Genomic DNA, 19,274 nt, shown 5'->3' on the forward strand with positions numbered 1-19,274 from the left:
AGAGCTGTATTGTCCAATGAGGTAGCCACTAAGTTGTTTAACTGTAAATTAATGAAAAACTTTAAAAATGTAATATTCAGTACTTCAGTTGTAATAGTACATTTCAAATGCTCAGTAGTCACACATGGCTAATTGCTATTGCATTGAACAGCACAGATACAGAAATTTTCCACCATATTTGGTATCTATTTGAATGTTTTGTCAACACTCCCCTAAAGTTATAGAATAGGTGATCACAGTTTTCCTTCTAACTTTTACCAAATGGTTACCATAACATAAAGAAGAGTTACCAACTTTTCAGCGGGCAATATTCGTTAAGCTAAGCTTTAATTTAGAAAGACAATTATCATATGATCTCCCTGATATGAGGAAGTGGTGATGCAACATGGGGGCTTAAGTGGGTACGAGAAGAATAAATGAAAGAAAATGGGATTGGGAGGGAGACAAACCATAAGTGACTCTTAATCTCACAAAACAAACTGAGGGTTGCTGGGGGGAGGGGGTTTGGGAGAAGGGGGTAGGATTATGGACATTGGGGAGGGTATATGCTTTGGTGAGTGCTGTGAAGTGTGTAAACCTGGTGATTCACAGACCTGTACCCCTGGGGATAAAAATATATGTTTATAAAAAATTATATAGAATTGGGCAAGGATGTATCAATTTTGTTGAGAGTTTGCTGTGTTTAAATAAATGGATCTCTAGATTTGGGGTTTTTTTTTCTTTTTGTGTTTTGTCTTGCTTTGTTTTCTTGGGGGTATAAGCAAGGCTGCCACTTTTGTCAAAGCCCAGTAAGGACTGAGTTTGGTCATGGTAGGGTAGGGACTGTGTGTCTCACTGTCCAGCATGTAAAATTTTATTTAATCTGCTTTCTAGTGGCAACCAGACCTTATACTGTGTGTGGTTCTCTAAGTGTTTTAGTTCAGTCTCCGTGTGGAATAATTCTCCATCCTTTTGGAGGAATTTGGTGGGAGTTCATCACTTGATTGTGTATTAATAGAAGGGACATCTAGGAATCCAACTTCTTCTCACACAGACATTCAACCAAGTTCTTCTATTTTTTATTTCACGCCCCTCTGTCTTCAGGTTTGTGGTGTCTTGTATTTTGGGGGCTCTTCTTGGTATACAAGGCATGTTGACTTGCTTTGGCTTTCTTATCCTTTAAGATATTTAGATTTCAGGTTTCTCCTATATGTTTTCTTTCACCACTTGGCCACCCTCTTTATAAAGCAGATTCCTTCTTTTATTGAAATCTTCTACTTTCTCCTCTCCAGTCTTTTGTTCTCCTAGGCAACCCTCCTCTCTTTGAAACAACTCTCTCATAGACATTGTAATGGAATTTTTAAAGACAGAGCTGATAAAAATGTTCACTATTCCAGGTGTAACCATGAATCCTGCATTTCTTTAAAACTGCACTGTGAGTCATAAGCTGGTGAAAAATTTGTATCAGTGGGAATTGCCATGTACTGTGTACTTAAAATGTGCCAGGAACTTATATCTTCTTAGAATTTGAATAGTTCTATGCCCTTGTTGGTATTATCCATGTGAGGAAACCAAAGTTATGATGGATTATATCCTGGAGGTCCCAGTGTTTAATAAGTGAAAATCTTAGCATTTAAACTATGTCTATTTTGTTATGCTCCCCGATATCATGGAATGCCACCACACTGTTAAATATACTGTTTGTCAAGGATTCCTGCTTGAGTTTGAATCCTAGATATGCAGTGCAATAGCTATAAAACCTATTTAATTTTCACTTAATTTCTTTATGTCTCACTTGTGTGTAAAATGTGTGTAAACGTTGATGATAGTAGTATTTAATCTCATAGAGTTGTTGAAAGGATCCAATACATTAATGTATAAAATGGTTTTGAATTGTGCCTGGCACACTGTGAGTTGGTGCTAATTATATTATTTAAATCCTCTATCTATCTCAAGGAAGAAAATACATCACTTCCTCTTATTGATGGTCTATTAAATCTAGGAAGTGTTGACCATTTGTACTCTGATGTTCATTTGTAATTTTCTTTTCATGCTGTTTTTCTAGAACTTTCTGAGAGTAAGGACTGAACATGGAGGAACTGTTACTGAGTGAGCTAATGAAAGAAAAGCATACTGATCTATTTTAAGAGTGAAGTAGACCATATAACCTCTGAAGATAGCTATCATGCTATCATTTTTTTTTAATATCCTCTAGACTAATGTCATTGGTTTTCTATACCATCTTCATTCTATTCATTCCTAACTCAAAACTCCTTTGTAATGTTTGCATTTTCTAAATTTGACTTAATGTCCCTAGAAAGTTTTCTCCCCATAACGGAGTTGCTTTAGAACCCTAGTTTTTGAAGTGTTGGTGCACTGGTCATAAGAAGCAGTTGTGGGAACTTTAAAACTATACTGAAACAACCCCCTTGCTTGCTTGGCTTTTATATTTCCAACAAAATCCAAACCACTCCAAGTCTGAGTGCCATCAGCCTTTGGCAAAACCTAGTTTCTTGGTTCCAGTCAAAAGCAAATAATTTTTTAAACACTCTAGCAACCAGGATATAAATCCTATGGTTTATACAGGTGACCTCATGAATATTCTTTTTCACCATTTGTGTATTTGAGAGATAAAAATATTAAGGGCATTGAATATTAAAACTTTTTTATAATCATTGAAACTGAAGGGAAAAAGACGTTGCAGATCCATGCTCTGTACATGTGTTTTAAAGTTAAGGAGGAAAAGACATGAAAAAATACTTTGTAGGCTTTACTGAGACCAAAGCATTTGGAGCAAAGTTTAATACATTTGCCAAGTCCCAAATACAGCTGGGTTCTCCCACAGTTCTTTTAATTAGAAGCAGATTTCTGTGCTAATTCTGTAGCTCTAACAGTATTTCTTTCCTAAAAGTAGGGCATTTTATTTGGAGTGAGCACTTTTAATATCAATGACTTCTTAGCAAATTTTTTGTTATAATTCAAATAATATCGGACTTACAAATTTCCAATATTTTTCAGTAGAATTATTATCTTGTTATGTAATTATATCAATAGATTTTAATTAATAAATACATAAAAATAACACTTATAAGCAAGCAATTTTATATTATTTAAAATCAATATATTTTGTATTTAGAAATACAAAAGCAAAATTTATCTAAAGAATTAAAAATATAGAAATGTGTATACTACAAAGTAAAAGTCCACATTCTGTTTTAGTTCATACAAAATGAGAGAGAAGTTTTCTTCCCTGGTGAGTTTGCAAGGTTTACTGAATGTTTAACATTTGGATATGATAACTTATTTTAGAGAAAAAGAGTGATAATTCTGAAATAAAAATTTGTATATATGTAATATTTATGTAGAGTATACAAATGTATATTTTATATTTTAAAATTGCATATATATATATATATTCCATTTGAAACTGCTAATTTCTTTTTTTTTTAAGATTTTATTTATTTATTTGACAGACAGGGATCACAAGTAGGCAGAGAGGCAGATGGGGGGCGGGTGGGAAGCAGGCTCCCTACTGAGCAGAGAGCCCGATGTGGGGCTCGATCCCAGGACCCTAGGATCACGACCTGAGCTGAAGGCAGAGGCTCCAACCCACTGAGCCACCCAGGCGCCCCTGAAACTGCTAATTTCTGACTCAGCAAATGTGCAATTTAATAATAATACAATGAAATATTTCTTCAAAATGTATCTAACACTTACATGCCCACTTTCATGCTTAGTATATTTTATCCTTAATAAAAACTAATAATACCATTAATAATTTAAAGGAACTTCATTATAAAATTTCATTAAAATATTGAAATTTTTTTTTTAGTAACTGTGAAGCATTATTTCAGATTGCCTTATAATGGCCACTAGGTATTAGAAAAAAGTAGTTTTTAAATGCATCTCTTTTTTGATATGAATCTAAGCAGTGGGTAAAAAAAATCATTTTTGAAAAAGTTTTATAGTTATTGAACAATTTTAAGGCTGTACCTATAGAGTATCTTTTTAACAATAAATACTTTTATAGCAACAATATATACCAGATACCATCATCATGCTTTCCTAAACTTTCTATCCTTTGAAAATAAAATAATGAATTTTTGTTGACAGCATTATAGGTTGAGGTATTTACCTAAGTATAAAGGCACAGTGAAAGAGCCGTTTTAGGAAACAGTATATTGAAATATAAGAATTTGCTAAGAAGATTCTATAAGGACTATCTTTATTAGGAAACAAAAAAATCTCCGAAGTATTAGTTTAAGTATTAAAAATTGTCCCAGTAATGTACTTCGAGAAAATGTTCCTCTCCTATTATTATGTGGGACAGCTAAATAAAAGTTCTGTGTATATAGTGGTCTGTTGACAGAATCTTTAATCTTTTCCTGTTCATCTTTGTGTTATTTGTTGTACTAATATCACAGTGTCTATTAATATACTTTATGGTAAGGTTTAGTATTAGTTGAACAAGCCTCCTATGTTTTATTTTCATATAAGAGTGTTTATCTATTCGTGACCTTTTACATTTCCATTTCCATTTTAGAATCAGCATTCTGTTGTGATTTTGGTTGGTAATACATTGAATCTATAAATCAATTAGGGATGAACTGACTTATTTATGAGTCTTCTAAGTCATGAATGTAATATGGCTCTTCATTTATGTAGATCTTTCATTTCTCTCAGTAAAGTTTTATCATTTGCTCCATAGAATTACTACATATCTTCTCTTAGGTTTATTCCTTGTTGCCTAATATTTTTGAAGCTATCTTAACTTGTACCTTATAAAAATATTTTTTAATGACTGATAGCTAAAACCAAAAGATTTTGGTATACTGATTTTGTAGAGAATAACCTTGCTAAACTCATTAATTCCATCAATTTACAGATTATTTCCATTTTCGGTATTAAAAAATATTTGTCATCTACAAATGACTGCAGTTGTCCGTACTGACATGTTGAATAAGAATAACGTCTGTCTTTCCCTTATTGTTCTAGATTTAGCATTAAGTATCATGTTTATGGAAATTTTGATTTTCTGGTGTAAACCAGCATTATACACCTTGGATAGACCTAACTTGGTCATGGTATATTTTGCACATTATACATTCCCTCTTTGCTTTGAATTTTTATGAACGAGAGCAACATAATTTTTATTTTCACATTTTCTTTTTCTAGTTTTATATCATGGTATTCTAGGCATAAAAATAAGATGTAGAATATACTTTTTGTCTAATTTCCAGAAGAATTTATATAATCTTGGAAATATATATTCCTTGAGTATTTGTTAGAACTCACCAATAAGGACAAAAAGTTCTGAACTATTTTTTGAGTTATTGCTGCCATGCATTTTAACATTTTAATTTTATATAACCATGGTATCTGCATGGTTGGTGTGTGTGTGTATGATGTTTACTGACTAACGAAATAAAACACATACAGAAAAACACATCATTAATGTGTAAGTCAATGAATGATCATAAAATGAACATACCTTACTAATCATCACTTATCTAAACAAACAAACCAAAAACTCAGAGAAAGGAGCACCTGGGGGGCTCAGTCCGTTCAGCGTGGAACTTTTGGTTTGGCTCAGGTCATGATCTCAGGGTCCTGTAAGGGGCCAGCATTTGGGTCTGCTGCTCAGTGCGGAGTCTGCTTGTCCAGCTCCATCCCCTTTTACTTGGGCACTTGCTCTCTCTCTCTAAAATAAATAAATAGATCTTAAAAGACAAAAACAAAAAACCAAGCAAACAGCAGATAAGAAGACAGAAACCAGAAGATCTCCTAGGTCCCCATCAGTCATTATTTCTGTCCCCACCCTATCCCCCGTAGTAACCATTATCCTGACTCCTAACACCAAAAGTTAATTTTGTCTGTTTTTCAAGGTTTTTTTTTTTTTTGTGCCTGGCCTATTTTCTTCCATGTTATGTTTATGAGATTCATCTATATTCCTGTGGGTAGCTATAGTTAATTCATTTCCATGGCTGTTAGGTACAACAATGAATGTTAATTACACTATTCATGCATATTTTAGTTTCTGTATATTTAAAATAATGGCATAAGCATTCTTACAGAAGACTCTTGTTCCATACATGCATATAATTTGGGGGATATTTATCTAGGAGTAAGATTGGAGTGCTATTCATAATCTTACTCTTTATTAAGTGATACCCAACTATTTGTGTATGAGACTCCCTGTTGCTTCACATCCTAACCACCGTGTTGTGTTGGTGGGTGTAGTATCTCATTGTGTTTTTAATTAGAAATTTCCCCATTATTAGTGAAGTTAGATATGCTTTCAGTATGCTTAGCAAATATCTGAATATCCTGTTTTTTTAAAATGCCTATTCAAGTCCCCTCTCCTTTTTACAAAATTAGGTTGCCTGACTTTTGTTTATGGATTTATAACAATTCACTATATATTCCACATATGAACCCTGTCAGTTATATCAATTACAAACTCATCTGATGCCTTCTTGCACTCTTGCCTTTTTACTTTCCTAAAGATGTCTTCTGACAAATGTTTCTTAATTTAAAATTCTTAATTTTAATGCAATCAAGTTTATCAATCTTCAGTTATACATAACACCTTTATTATTGTTTTATGGGGTCAGTGTTTAATTAGGGTCAGTGTTTTATGAGGTCAGTGTTTAATCCACATTTCCAAATTTAAGAAAGAAAGCAGAAGAACATATGGGAAAGGGGAAAAGAAGAAGAAAAGGAGAGAAGAAAATAAGCCATAAGTGATCCTTATGGATAGAGAACACACTGGAAGGTTGATGGAGGGAAGTGGGTGGGGGATGGACTAGAGGGGCAACGGGCATTAAAGAAGGTGCTTGTGGTGACGAATACTGGATGTTGTATGCAGGTGAAGAATACTGAATTTGACTTATGAAACCACTTTTGCACTCTATGTCAACTAACAAAATCTAACTTAAAAAAGGAAGAATCATTCGCATTTCCATGCTTTTCCTTGTGCTTTCTCTCTCCTTGCCTCTCTGAGCTTTCATGTGGAATTATTTTCCTTATGACTGAATTATATCCTTCAGAATATAGATGGTTGGTGGTGAAGTCTCTTAGTTTTTGTTTAAAATACCCCTTTCACTTTCATTCTTAAAAATTTTTTATTAGATATAAAATCTTCAGTTAAAACTTCTTTCACTTCCGTACATTAAAGAAAAACATTTTAATGTTTTCTGGCTTCCAGTTAAGAAGTTAGCCATTAATCCTTGGAAAGTAATTTATCTTTTCTCTCTCATTCTCCTTCTCTCTCTCTCTCTCTCTGATTTTTTCTTTGTGGTTTTATGAGATCTACCATGATGTGTCTGTTTTTTATCCTGCTTGGGTTTCATTCCATTTTTGAATTGGTATACTCACATTTTCAATTCTGGAAAATTCTCAGCCACTGTTTCTTCAAATATTGTTTATGCCTTCATTCTCTTTCTTTGTGAAATTCTGATTAAATGTTACATTTTCTTATTGTATCCCTAAGTATAATATCTTCACTCCAATAATTTAATCTTTTTGTTTCTCTCTACTTTATTCTTGATGGTTTCTTCTTACTTGTCTTCCAGTTCACAAGTAGTTTTTTCAGTTGGGTCTAATTTCCTCTTAAATCCATTAAGTTTCTTATTTTGGTTATTATGCTTTTCAGTTCTATATATTCTATTTAGCTCTTTTGCAAATATTTTGTCATCACTTAAGAATACTCTGTTGCATTTTTCCAGCTTGGCTTTTATCTTCTTGGAAATTCTTAATATGGTTATTTTACAATCCGAATCTGGTAATTCCAATATGTAAAGTCTCCATGGGTCTGTTTCCACTGGATTTGCAAATGATATCTTTCTTTTGGGTGCCTAGTTATCTTTGTACACTAGATATTGTATTTGAAAAAAACATTGTGGAAAAGTTTCAAAGCCCAGTATACTATTACCTTTCTACACAGAGAATTTTGGTTTACTTTTGCTATATGTCTAGAGGTGCAAGAAATCCTAGATTCCCTCATCCAACTCAAGACTTAACTTTTTATGGGTTCTTGATAATGTACTGTTGAGCTGTAGGTATTTTTAATGACTGGTTTCTTTCTGGTTCACCTGTACTCCTAGGGAGCGGCCCTTTGGGGTTGCAATCTGATACAGGGAATGCTTCTAAGCCCAATATAGCCCAAACCTTTTAGAACCTTGCACTCCAGGTTTCATATTTTGATCTCTGCAAGACTGCTAAGTAGCTAAAGTAGCTCCAGTACAAAAGTAGCCTTGAATGCTGGGTTTGGTTTTATGAGTTCCCATCCTTTCCCTGGATCTCAGCCCAGTAATGCTTCATGAATTTCTAACTTTTTGATACATTAAAGAAGCTTTCTTTTTAATAGTTTACTTAGCTATTTTTTGTTCTCAACTAATACTGGTCTGAACTAGTACATCTTTAGTTGAAGCAGAAGTTCTAGGTATTCTTTAGTTTCTGTGCAATTTCACATCTATAGAAGTCGTCATTGGTGGTCATTGGTGTAGAGTATGTTACCATTGTCCTTTGTCCCCATACACATTAGAGAATAAACCCTGTTCCACTGATGATAATGAATTTATGGAAGACATTAACTTATGAAATATGCTCACTTAAGATCAAATGAAGCTGGTGAGTAATTCAGTATTCTGCACACATGTAAAAGGATGAGTAAGTCTTATGTTATTATTCCCAGGTAAATATTTAGAGTTTTTAGCTTTCTGTTTCTCTTGGTTAATGCTTACCATAAAGGCAGAGCACATTTAAATAAGCACATTGGGTTTGTCAGGTACATTATTGGAGATACTGTTTAATAATTTTAAATTTATGTAAGGTATTAGAAATTGAAAGGTAATATTAAAAATCAGTTTTGCCAAAAGGTACACATATTGAAAATTGGCCAATGGCAATATTCTGAGTTACTAAAAATCAAATTACTGAATACTAACTCACTAATATAAGAAAGTGATCAGATATGTTATCAAATTATTTAGATTGTCAACCGTTTAAAATTATAAACAAAAATATATAATTGAAAGTTCAATTAAGCACAACACCAAGTTATTGGTATAACAATATGTCTCAATTGTATTTCTTTACTCTTTTTCTTTGCAAGAAATGCAGGTTATCTAACTGTTTCGCAGGAAATTTTCCCTTAGGACAGTTCTGTTCTATTTTATGTCTATTCGTTTTTTTCACACTCCATAACTTTAAAAAGTGACTTGGAAGGAACCAAAGTACAAAGAATAAAAAATGGTCTTTGGACCTTCAATATTGTAATCCCAAATATTTTAAATCACTTTTATATATGGCATTTGTATTCTATTCAGCATATGGTCATACTACTCAGTATTCTGCCTGCTGAAACATTGAATAGGTATTCACTTAAGACATGCATTCTTTAAAGAAACAATTAATTTCATATGGTTTAATATGAAGTAAGACACATCAAAATCTGTGTATTCTTATATAGCACAGCTGAGATCACTCCTTCTCTATCAGGTCTTTGTATAGCTTCAAACACAAAGAGGCATACTTATTCGTGAAGTAGTAATTTGCAAGCAATCATCTTTTCTATCCCGTACCTTCCAGATGTTTGCTGATATCTGCTTTATGCTTTCAGAATAACTTCCATTTGCATCATTCTGACATGACTGCATTGGAAAATAGTGTATGTTAAGAGTTGAAATTATTACTCTCATTTTGTAACAAGAAACTCAGGTGTGAAGAGCTGAAAATCACATGACTATTCAGCTTCAGATCTGGTACTCCACCCAGGATCCCTAGATTTGTTTTTCCCCCTAATTTTTACTGCTTTCAGTTTCTCCCTTGCATTACTTTAGAGATTTCAGCTCCTGTAGAATGGTTTATGCAAATTATGTATTGACATTTGGGAGATTTCCTGAAATTTCTGTTTAATGAGTGATATAAATGTAGCACATGAGATAAGCTTTAATGTCTTAGGTTAATTCTTTACCATCAATTACTTTCTATGAATTGATTCAGCATTTTCGGCCTTTCTTGATGGTCATAGTGTAATTCTGTAGGTCAAAAGGTTTCATTTGTAATTTAACCATTCATGGAACTCCTGGGAGAATATTTTATGTCTAGTTCACATGGTATGGCAACATTTTAAATTTGATTTTAGAGTGCTCTAACTAAGTCTTTAAGAACTGTAACTCGAGGTGAAACCTGCTAGCTGTAAGTCCTTCACATAGCCCAAGGGTTTGTTTGGTTTTGATTAGTTTTACTAGACTTCATTTGGTTTCAATTAAACCTTGAGACAAGCCAGTGACTTTCATGAAAAATGTGGGTTTCTCAAGTTAGAAAATAATTCTTTTGTGTGGAAGAGTGTAATTTTTTTTTCTTTTTTACTGGAACAAATATCAACTCAAAGATAATTTCAGAAGATTTTGTAATTAGGATGCGTAGAGTGAGATATTTGTATATTGAACTGTTTCATGTTATGTTTTTGAATATTGATCATCTTAAATTCTCAGATGGCCAAATGAAAATTGCCCCATATGCTTCCAAAGCAATAACAAAGTATATTTAATTATATAACTGTAACAACCTTTTATACTTAACTGCATATTGTGGAAAGCAATTTGATTTAAAAATAAGCAACTATTCTAGTGAGCTTAGGGAATATTTTAACTCGTGTACTTTATAAAGGACTTTATTTCAATATTACATGGTCAAAGATTGTGTCTAAATGGGACTGTTTACTTAAATTGTAAGTCTTTTATTACCTAGAAAATAATCTGCAAGTGTAATATCTCTGGATATTCGTTAAAATTAATGTATACTATTTGTTTGAGACGGGAGAAGGAACAGCACACCCTGAGGTTGTAACTGTATTTTTGCTATAAAAAAGAGAAGTGTGGTCCTTAGGCCTCAGAGAAAAATCTCAGGTGTGAGTTATTTTACTTTCCAAATAGTTATTTCATCCTGAACAAAGTCCCTTGGTCTCCTAAAATTTTATTTTTAAAAATTCTGTGTGGGGCAATAAAGACAAATACAAAACAAACTCAAAAGTGGTGCTATTGGTGATAGAAAATGTAAATTTCTCTTTGCATTCATGATTCCCCGCCTTAACATAATAATAGTTTTCCCCTAGAGGCATCACCAAATACCCAACCATCTGTTTAGTTATGCCAAAAATACTGCAGTTATAAATTTAGGACACATGTATTAAAATTGGACATATGAACCTAGAGATGTTATCATAATGTTCTTTAATGCTCTCAGCATCAAATGGTGAAATTAGTGATTATATGAGTATTCTGCTCATAAACAATGTCTATAGAATTTAGAATTTGCAAATAAATTTGTTCAAAAGTATAAGAGAAGTTAGCACTTATTACCAAGAGCAGATTAGCATTTATAAATAAATTTAGCATTTATGCCAAGAGCAGCTCACCTCTTGAATAAGTCTTCCAATTCTGAAATTCTAACAAGGAAATATTTCATATATACAAGTTTTTTTTAAAAAATGAACTCTTGAAGTATTGCATTCCAAGATTTGAAAATCAACAGTCTCCTCAAATATTTTTGTTGAGTTGTTTATTAATACCTTATGTGGTGACATAAATTAAAATTAATGACATCTGGCATGCATATGAATAAAGTCTTTAAATATTTTATTATATTTAAATAAATAGAACGGGGAAAAAGCACTGATTTCATATTCAGACTGCCCACATTTTGCCATGAATTTATATTATGTTTTTGGATTCATCTCCTTTCTAGGTTTTACTTTCCTCAAATGGAAAGAACTAGAAGCTCTCAATGCTTCTTTCCATCTTGAACATTCTATTAGTTTCGTTTAGTTTGGCTAGCCTAGAATTACACATGATTTATATTTCTAGTGTGATATCATGTCAATTTTGTAATTATTTTTAACCTAGTAACTTTTAAATTTGTCTTGAAGGAAGTTAAACTAATTAAGCTGGTAACATATTTATTTAATATTTTACTGCTACTTCTAAGTGAATAGATATTATTTTCTCTATAGGCCAAGAACTACACATTAATTCATTAAAGAATATTGAGGGCCTCTTGTTTTATTTTCCAGATATTTGTTAAGACCTCAGGGTTCTCGGGACAAGAAATTCAAAGATAAATTAGATATGGGCTTTGACTTTAAATTCAATCTTTTTTTTTTTTAATTTAGTCTTGTTAAATAGAAAGGCACGTAAACAATATAATGTAATGCAATGAAAGGTTCATCAATTCAACTTCTCATTAGCAGCACATCCTAAAGTTATTGATATGGAATCAATCTCAGATTAGTAAAAGTAAGTGATGGTACTTCGTTCAATGAAAAGATGGAAACATTTTATTTAGAAAATGAACACATATGATAGATTTTAGCATATCTCTCAGAAGCTAGATTGATATAACTATTTCATTTCACATATAGAGAAGTATCAACTTGAACATGAAAGGCTCAATTTGTATTGAATTTCCTTGTCTTGAAAGAAAAGAAACAAGAAGGTAGTAACCAACATTTTCACTGTTGTATCACCAACTACTTGCCTACCACGCTCAAGAGTTGCTGTGATCATCAAGGGAAAGAAAATACACTAGTGACTAACTGGGGGAAATGGAATAGGTGTTGATGCTATTCACCACAGGTATGCTCTTACCATTTATTTTCCTGGCTGGATTAATGACAGGATGCCGACCCTGGGTTTTCTAAAGGCAGAAAGATCCTCCCAACATACCAGTATAGTGAATTGAAAAGCAAGAGCATACTCTCTTCCTGTCTTCTTTTTCTTCTTTTATTTCTTGGTTGTAGTTACAGAAAAAGCTTAGTCAAAAAAAAAAAAAAATAATAATAATAAAAAGAATAAGGAGGAAAATTTTGGCCAAGCCACGGGATCAACTCAGGATTTCATTAGAACCCAGATTTTGGATAACCACAGTTTCTTAAAATGTCCAGTGGACTAAATTTCTTCTCTGGCTTATGATACCAACCACGAAAGCCAAGAATGCTTGAGAGGAACCAGGCAACCACCAAAAACAATGGGATTTATTCCTTCATCCTGATTTTTAAAAAGAGGATCTTAAAAATCAAACATCTTAGCCTACAAAGCTTCACAAGCCTTTTCTCAAATACCTCTGAGAAATCTTTGTACTTTGTAGCTCAGCATTAGTCCATCCCACTCACACAAGATTCCCAGCTCTAAGACTCTCACTTGGAGAGGATGGAATATATATTAAAAAAAAAAAAAAAAAAAAAAAGATATAGTCTGGATTTTGCTTTTGATAAAATCTTTTCAACAAGAACATTAGTACAACAGGTTTTGGAATAGAGCTTCTGAATAATGGACAAGTGAAATATAGGCTGGTTTTGTTAACCTCCCTAGAAAGCTAATTAAGGCTATCTGTTTCTCTATTGGCTGAAGAAACTTTATTTTTCTCTTTAAGAAATCACAGAAAAATGCAAGCTTTTATAATGAGAAATAATTGTGCCTTTGCTAATTTCAAAGGCTTTGAGGACATTGGTTTCTTAACCCCAAATACTCTCTGGAGGGAACACGGAACTGGTAGCTAGAAGGCCTGAGTTATGGTCTTGAATCTAACATGCGCTCCTATTTTGCCCATGGTCATTCACATCTTCTGGAAGAGATCATTAATGCTTAGCAAGTAACTCACATGCTCTCCAACATTTTCTAGTGTCCCCTGTAGTGAGGTTGGAGTCATGTGACAAAAGCCTGACATTAACCCAGGAGGAGATGATTGCCACTTCCAGTCTGAGGGAGTTAAGTGAAATAGGATAAGTTTTCAATGATCTCTGTCATCTGCAAAGCAGTGAGCAAAGGATCTCAAATAGCAGAGTAGCAAGATGGAAAGAAGGAGATCTCTGCTTTGTAAAAAGTGGAGGAAAACTATTTGCTCACCATGACATGAGAAAGAAGCACATCTTTGTTGTGCTACGCCGCTCCAAATTGGGAGTGGTTTTTTAACATAGATTATAAATCCATATTCCCCAGCTGTATTTCTGCCCAACCCATAAGATTAACTGTGGGGCCAATCAAACTGACCATTAATAAAATGTTAAATTGTTCCTGTCCATTATGTGTTCACTTAGATGTGATGTAACTCTCTGATTCAAAGATGATAACAGCATTCAAAGTCCTAACTTTCAACCCAGGGACTTACCTATTGGACTGTCATGTCTGACAGTATACATGTTATATCATGTCCATTTTCAACTGGTGAAAAAACCCCATCCCCAGACCCCTTTAGTATTAAGAAGGTTACTAAAACCGTATCATAGATCCCAGAGTTGTTTCATCTCTTGAAATTAGAAACTCAGTGCATTTGTAACCAGTGGGCAGTTTCTTGTCTACAGTAGCCAGAGTGGACATAGTTGCAATGATCAAGCATTAGAATGTAAATTGCAATACACAAACACAAATATTAATGAGGATTAAATAAGTAAATGTCTGGAAAAGTACTTGTAATAGAGGCCAGCACCGAATTAACCAAGACTGTGGGCTAAGGCAATTCCATTTCCACTGAGTAGCATTTTTTATCCAACTACTGATTCTGTTATTTAGGAGTCTGTGCAAAATTTTGCCATGGGGTCATGTAAATCTTTCCTCTGACTTTTTTGTAGTATTTTTACTAATGGCTAAGGTATGTATCTCTACAAGTAAATGAAAGGCAAGGCTTGACATATAGTGAATGTTGTTTGTATAAACAGTATCCTATATAACAAAGGCTTGCAAAAGTGAATTCTCTTTTAGCATGATTTGGACTTTAATAGATATTCCCATATGTGAAGTCTCTATCACTATTGTATCTTGCCTCTGGGACATTTTGATCTTCTGTATTAAGAGAGTACCATATAAATCCTGTCACTGGGAAAACTAATTTGTTCACACAATTATGTCACTTATGTTCTTACCAAAAATCTTATCATTTTGCCTGTCTTTTCATAGGCAAATATAATTCCAGTCCTTCCTTCTGGATTATATCTATAAAATCTCATTTGTGCTTTGTTTTTATTTGCTGATTTGTCACCATTTTATTTTGACATAATCCTATTTACAGTTTCAGAGGTACTCATTAGATTGTATATTTGCCTTGTGTTAAATTACAGGATATGTTTTAAAAAAAATGTTGTATTCTATTCATTGCATCCTTAGTTACAGAGGCCATGTCACTCTTGCCTACTATTTTAATATAAACCACATCTTTTGTTTCTTAGTACCAAATGATCTTTTCTCATAGGTATATTTTTCCAACCCTACCATGATTATTGTTTTTCCCTAAACCTTTCCAATTCTTTATCTCCTTAGGGATAATCTAGTGGGATCATTATGTGGAAAATGAAAGGTGTGTTGGCTTTGGGTTTGGAAGTCTGGCTTTACTACTTGGTACTTAATGTCCCTTGCTGCTGAACAGCATATTTAATTTCCTTGAACCTCATTTTTCTTTCATGTAAAAGGAGAATAATATGCAATATAGGACAAGGACCAAGAACATAGACTCTGAAGCTAGTTTGAAGTTTGGCTCTGCCATTTACCGACTGTGTTACCTTTGGCAAATTACTTAAACCTCAGTGGCTCAGTTTCCATGGTGGAAAAAGGGGGAACTAGTATCTACCTCATATGGTGATCCTGAAGAGCACACAGACTCATGCTCCCTTTATTTTTCAGATTATGATGGAGATACTCAAAAGGAAGCTTGCGGTATTGGCACTCTATTCATAAATAGAGTGAATACTATTTCTGTGTACATCATGATGCTTTGACTCTAGTTCAGGGCTCAGTAGACTTTGTTTGCCAAGGGTCAGATAGTAAATATTTCACCCTTTGTGGGACGCCATTGTATAGCAGAAGTAACTACAGATAACATGACTTTGTTCCAGTAAAACTTTATTTACTGAAAATAGACTTTGGACTAGACTGGTCCTGGCCCACAGGTCATTCTCTGCTGACCCCTGATTAAACTGATGGTTAACAAGCAAACTGGATACCATAAAGCCATTATGCCTTTTCTTCTCAAATGACACATACTCAAAATCTGTTGTTCTGTCTCCTGCTTTGTTTCCTTTCACCAGTATGAATCTGTTTCTATTTCAATTGTTTTACAAAACAAGATTTCCTTGCTGTGTACCAGAGAAGACCTCAGTCTTACAGTGTCAATTTGGAGTTAAATGGAATTAAGAATAACTTTTTAGAATCCAATTTGTTCATCATAAGAAGGGATTCTCTCTTTTGTCATGATGTCTTTTAAGTCTATAATCTCATGATTGTGCTTTTTCCGGAAAAGTGTTCTGATTCTACTTCTTTTCTCAGGGGTCATATATGCATAGTTGATGTACTATGCATGATATGTTCAATATTACTGGGTCTTGATTTATTCTTCTTACTGAATCTTCATGTTGATACAAATTTATTGCTGCCAAAATATTGGCTTGGATCTAGATTTGTATCATGCTTTCTGAGTATAAACTCCTAGCAGTTTTCAGTATATACTATGTGGGACTGGTTAAAAAAAAAAAAAAAAAAAAAAAAAGGTAAACTGAGGACAAAGTTGTACTCCTAAATAAAAGCATCTTAAAATTGGCAAATGTTGTTGTGGTGGGCACGTTAATGTGTCTGAGTGCTAAATCACACTGTGATTTTTCCTTAGGAAATTTATATATTTTCACAGCTCTTCTAGAAAAGGAAATTCTGTTAAGTGTTATTCCATAGTTTCACATTTTGGGGAGAGAAATTCTTTATAATGTTCTTAAAGGAAAAAACTCAATAGGTGTAGCAACATGTAAAAGAGTTGATAAGTGAAACTACAATGTTTAAAATTTCCCAATTTTTACAGTTTTGTTGTATACTGAGTATTATATTTTAAATATTAAATCTTAAGATCTAATAAAAACTCAAATATTGGATTACAGTACCTTAAAATTATGCACATATACATAAATGTTTGAAATTATTTTGAAAGTAGTAGTTTTTAAATTTAGCCAATGAAATATTTGGCTTTTGTTTATTAGAGATTAAGGTAATTTGGAAATAGCAATTGTTATATATATGTTTTACTTTTGCATCATTCCTATATAAATAGGATACTACCTTTTCATCTTCTTTTGGAAAGTTCTGGGGTCTCACTAATTTTAATTATTCTATCACAAATTCAATTGAAAAACTTAAATTTTAAATATGCTTGATTTCACTCTAATCATTTCTCATTCTTACATTTGCCTTTGGGACAAGAGTCCCAAATTGGGTCTTGCTTTTAAAAAAGGTTAATAGACTTGGATTATAAATGGAATCTAACTTTCTCTTGGCTAATATTTTAGTATAAAAATAACCAAAGGACATATTTCATGGTGCTTTACACTTCATAAAACACTTTCATTACATTATCTCATTTCATCCTCCCAAGTTTGTTGGAAGAGTTATTTCCATTTTACCAGATGAGTACACACAATTAATGTGCAGTGGAACCCAGGATTCAATCTTGATCTGACTCCAGGTAAATCAAAATCAATGGCAATCAAAATGTAAATGAAACATTAATATAGAAATGTATAGTAGGAATAAACACACTGGGGAGAATAAAATTTAACTCAGAGCTATAATCATTAATGTGTGCAATCTTGAGGGCTTTGTGCTAATGAAATGATTCTCAATTTTTTATATTGGATTTTTAAATTTTTAAAGGATATCACAACGGTAGGTAAAGTATAAAAATAGAAACTTTAGCCATAATCCTATCAGTCCAAAACAAATATCAGTTCTATGTATTCACTTTTCTTTTTCGTTTAGGCAGTGCTGACTGCATGAAAGACCTCTTTTTTAATGACAAAACCTCAAATATTTAGGAAGAGTCGGGTTGGGGTGAAGTGCATAGATCCCAAAGTGTAAAGGATCAGTGCTTTTTGTCTTGTGGGTGAGGTATTTCCAAGGAGTGGGTCCCCTCTCTCTTTTTTTCTTCTATCTAGACCTCAGATTTAGGATAATCTGCATAATCCCTCCCATCTCTGTTACAGAGAGCAGAGGGGAAAAAAGTCAGTTCCTGGATAAGCTCAACTTTGGGAAGAGTAAATCTTGTTTGGTTCAAACATTTCATAGATCTGTGAACCAGAAAATTAGGGACAGGCGTCATAAATGCTAAAGAAATCTAGTTATTGGAAATTCTATATTTGAATAACTACAGACAGAGTATATTCATAGTAAATATGGCATTTTGTGGTGCATTTTAAATTTAAACTGTAATACTTATAACTTATGAAAATTGTTTCCATCGAGAGATCTGGTAAATATTAAATTCTCTGTTAGGTTATCATATATATATATATATATATATATATATATATATATATATAACACTGATTTTAAGCTTTTTAACTTTTAAGTGCACTTGGAATTTATTTCAGTAAAGATTGCAAGTGTTAGAACTCAACAGAATATTACCATTTTGCTAAGTAGTCTCACAATTTATTAAAGAATCCTTTCTCTCTCTCTCTCTCTCTCTTTTTTTCTGTATCATCTTTATTAAATATAGCATTCTTTCAAGTGCCTAGAACCAAATTATTCAACCCCCTGATCTATGGCTTTAGTCTTGTGCCAGGATGACCCATTTCAAAAAGAAATATATGAACCCACCACTATATTGTTGAGATTACTGGGCTCTGCCTTTGGCCTTTTGTCATAATGGTATAAACATGTTTGTGCTCTTATAATAGCAGTACCCCTACATTTGTGCGTTTAGATCTGTTCATCTCATGAAATAAAGGACAATACTTCCCCGATTGTCTCATCCTGGTTCATCTTTAATTTTCCCCTCCCTGGTGGATCATTCACAACAGCAGAGGACTATTACTCAATTTACATGATTTTACAAAAATAACTTTTCCTGACCCCTCAAAGCCTTCTAACTACACCATTTCACTGGTCTCCTTTAAACAAAACTACTCAAAATGTTTTCCATGCTCTCTGCCTCCAATTTCTTTTCTACCCATTCTTCCTTGAATCCCTTTCAAGCAGGAATTTGTCCCCAACGTTCTACTGAAATAGCTCTCTTGTCAGAGTCACCAGTGGCCTCAACGTTATTCAACACAATAGTCAAATCTGTTTCCATCCTACTCAAGCAGTATCTGATACAATCACATTCTCCTTCTTGAGTCCTCTCTTCGCTTGACTTTTAGGAGTCATCCATCTCACTTTTCTTTTATCTTACTAGCCCCTCCTTCTCTCTCTCTCTCTCTTTCTGGTTCATCCTTATTCCTGTTTCCTAAGATATTATCCAGAACTTTCCTATACCACACAATT

The sequence above is a fragment of the Mustela nigripes genome, chromosome 2 (genome assembly GCF_022355385.1).
Source record: "Mustela nigripes isolate SB6536 chromosome 2, MUSNIG.SB6536, whole genome shotgun sequence".
Classification (NCBI taxonomy): Eukaryota; Metazoa; Chordata; class Mammalia; order Carnivora; family Mustelidae; genus Mustela; species Mustela nigripes.